General features: G+C 48.8%; 1 pseudogene; it reads right to left on the reverse strand.

Annotated features, from left to right (window-relative positions):
* Positions 1–307: 307 nt before the first annotated feature.
* Positions 308–2,000, reverse strand: LOC123055469 (tyrosine N-monooxygenase-like; annotated as a pseudogene).
* Positions 2,001–3,873: the final 1,873 nt, after the last annotated feature.

The following is a 3,873-nucleotide window of genomic DNA, read 5'->3' on the forward strand; positions in this document are numbered from 1 at the left end:
TACAACATTTTATCACATGCTTCATATGCTTTACTGTTTTAAAATATAAAGTAAGTGCACTTCTAAATTTGTTTCTGCACTTAGAGTTCACGCAGCACCACGCGGTGCATCATCTAGTTTTTATAACACCACACAATAGAATAAGGAGAAAACAGGGTAGGTCTGAAAAGTAGGGGTAATATGAGTAGTGGGTTTGAGTTAGGGGCAGAAATGGAATTGTCCCTTAAAAGAATTACTCGATTTACTTATTTATACCCGAGTCAGCACTGCATGACTCAATCAGCAAAGTGTGGTACAAATGCTCACTTTAATATGACGACGACTTAAGGGGTTTAGCTAGTGCAAGGCCCGCATTGCCTTCTTGGAGATTGATACTCTTAACACCGGGAAGCTTTGTCCAAGTGAATCCCTGCAACATCCTTGCGAATAACATCATTGTGATAGAGGTACCAAGTGAAATCCCAGGACAACCCCTCCTCCCACTGCTAAATGAAATGAAACGTAGGCCTGGATCAGTGAGAAGTACATTCGCAGTGTTCAAATGCCTCTCAGGCTGAAACTCCAGTGGTTTAGTCCAGATCTTGGGATTGCGGCCAAGTCCAAGCCGGCTTAAAAGTATGTGGCTATCCTTGGGGATGGTGTAGCCAGCAACAGTTGTGTCCGCCATGGCGACATGGGGTACGTTAAGAGCATGGTACGGATGTAAGCGGAAGGCCTCCCGGATGCACGATTTGAGATAGTTTAGCTGAGGAATGTCAGACTCCTGCACTAGTCTATCTTTACCGACGACAGCATCGAGTTCCTCGGTTGCTTTTTGCATGATGTCTGGCATGTTCATCATCTCAGCGAGTGCCCACTCAACCGCATTAGATGGGTTATCGACTGCTGCAAACATCATTTCCTACATCCATAGATTTGAGAATAAATAAGTAATCCGTATAACGCAACAGAAAAGGTCAATACATGTATAATATGGATCGAAGAACAATGAATGAACTTTTTATTGAGGTTAAGATAACATACTAACCGCTGTTTGTGCTCTAATTAATCTCTTCTAGGGAAAGCATTGGTTGTCCCTCTGCATCTTTAAGATGAACCAGGACATCCAGAAAGTCTCTGGCCTCTAACTTTTCACCAAATATCTGAAGAGTGGATGACCTTTCGCGGATCCGCTCCTCTATAATGGGGTCATGCAACCGGTTGAGTGTTTGCATGGCATCCTTGGAAACCTTTTCATGGCCATCTAGGTCAAGGCCTATGAGGGCTGGGAAGTAGTCGGACACACAAAAGCTGTAGAGATGGTTGAGGGCCGTGAAGAGAGCGGCAACATGTGCCACCTCATCATGTCCAGGCCCACTAGTGGATGAAGCTGGTAGGTCACTGAAGTATCTTTTACCGAACACAAGCCTTCTTATCATGTTACCAACGAAGTGTTGGGTTACATGACGGACGTTGACAAAGTTGCCTGGACATGCCATGTCGCTGCAATGAGTTTTATTAATGTACCTCACAAGGTGGTCGTACTCCTCTTTCCGGAGGTGGTGGAGCTTTCGCTCCATGGACGATGCGAGGATCTCAACAGTGAGAACGCGCCTCATCTTCTTCCACTGGTCTCCGTGTGGTGAGAAGATGGAGCCCTTGTACCCGAAGCTGAATATGCCCGAGGCGAAGGTGGTGGGACGGGAGGCAAAAACTTCATCATTTTTTCGTAGTACCTCAGAGGCCATCTGTGGACATGTCACAACAATGACATGAGTAGCTCCGAGACGGAGGCACATGATGTCGGTGTTCATCTCCTTGAGAAGGCCATGGATCCATCGGAATACCGCCGGCTTGTTCAGAATCACCTGATGCATGTTACCGACGATGGGCAGCGCCGCAGGCCCCGGGGGCAGCCTGCCTCATCGCCCCCGTTGCTGCTGGGACAATAGCACTCTTTTATTCTTCAATACAAAATACACCAGCAATGTCACCATGATAACAAGAGTACCAAGAGTCATCTTTGGACGAGCTGGGAAGGATGTTATATGGAGTAGGGTAGAAGGCAATTTGTGGAACGGATCGGTAATAGACAGATATTTTAAGACTTGTGCTTGAGGACAGTCTTGCTTGGTGCATCTAAGTTTGTTAGTTCTCCGGGTATTTATAAGACAGCCGGGGAGCCTGCATCCCTGACGTACATATAATTGTTTTATCAGTTAGAGACTCCTTCCATTACCACACGTGGCCACGTATACCATTCATGTCTAGAAGGATCATGCCTCGTGCATTTTCAATGCATTCTGAACAGTCCACCCTCTTTTGGTAATTTGGTTAGTAGGAAAATTAATTGATAGAGAGCAAATCAAGTGAATGTTGGCAAAAAAATATGCAGCTCTCAGTTAGACATCTTCATGAGCGAGCCGAAGCCCTCGCGTCGCCTCCTGCTAGGGCGACTTGGGCGGCACCCAAAAACCTAGCCACCGCCAGCCCGCACTCCCTCTTCCCCTCCCTCCGCCGCCGCCGGGGCACGCCGCCGGTCTAAGCCCGGGGGCCGACGGCGGTGGCGGAGGACATCACCTCTCTCCTGCGTCTCTGGGATTGTGTGGAGTCCCGATTCGTATGGAGACGCGCCCGATCCGATCTGTGCCGCGGCGGCGGCACGGGCCGCGGGCGCGGCGGCAGCGTTGCGGTCGGCGGAGCCGGTGGCGCGCCATCTGCCTTTGGATCGGAGGCGGCGGCGTGGAGGGCCTGTTGGTAGCGTTGGTGGCACCTCGAGTCAGATCTGTTCTGGCCGGTGCAGTTGGCGGTGGTGCTCATCTCTTCCGTCAGAGATGGTCGGCCCGCGGCTAGGTGGTCGGATCTTGAGATTCGTTATCTAGTCCTGGCTACGAGTCGGGGAGATATAGTTGCCGGTGAAAACCGAGCCGTTGGCGGGCGATGGCGGCGTTTTGCGCCGTTACCTTGATGAAGGCATCGTCGTGTAACTGTTGTCGATCCACTCGTGCTGCTTCGGGGGAAACCCTAGGATCTGGTCTTCCAGATCGGACGATGGCGGCACTACAGTGCCATTTCTCTCTTGGGAGCATCGTTTGTGGAGTATCACTGGAAGACAGAGGCAGGAGGTGGAGCGGCTTCTTTTGGCACGGAGCTTCGGTGGAGCTGTCAAGTCATGCCTGGCCGACAGGTGCTACGTTGAGTCATGCCTGGTTGGATACTCGACAGGTAATTTCAATCATTATTAACTATATCTCGGCCTATTTAATTAGTTCGTCATTTCCTGATATCAACTATTTAATAACCCCTTTATTCATTTTCTTTGCTGCCGGGCAGGGCTTGGGCAAAGTTCATCAAGGTGACTCCAGGCAACTCAAAAAAAGCTATATTGGTGGCGACCCAAGGTAAGTAATTAAGTAGTACTAGCTAGCTAGCTACCATCTCTTTTATTCTTGTTTCAATACCATTAATTAATTAGCATGATTGATTAATCATTATCTAATTAAATTCCATTCTCGTAAAGGCCCTGAAGCAGGCGCCGGGGACTGATCTGGGTGCATACTAAGTTTGCGAGAACATTCGCATGATGGCGTCCGAAAGGAGCATATCTCAAAGACAGGACTGGGTACGTTTGTCAGAACACTATTCACAAATTTTTACACCATTATCGATATCTAGTCACACAACTAATACACATGCATATTGATCTCCTTCTTAACAGTTCAGAGAGGTGCCGGAGCAGCTCCTACCAACGGAGCGCATACTAGCACTTCAAGAGGAAATAGCGGGATTTTTGCTCGACCAGGTCATAGATCCTAAAGGAGAATACTATTACCCGCTACCGCTCCCATGAACCACTTGTCATCGTGCTCCGAAGGCACCAAGGCAACATGTAGG

Source organism: Triticum aestivum, chromosome 2D (genome assembly GCF_018294505.1).
Source record: "Triticum aestivum cultivar Chinese Spring chromosome 2D, IWGSC CS RefSeq v2.1, whole genome shotgun sequence".
In the NCBI taxonomy this organism is placed as follows: Eukaryota; Viridiplantae; Streptophyta; class Magnoliopsida; order Poales; family Poaceae; genus Triticum; species Triticum aestivum.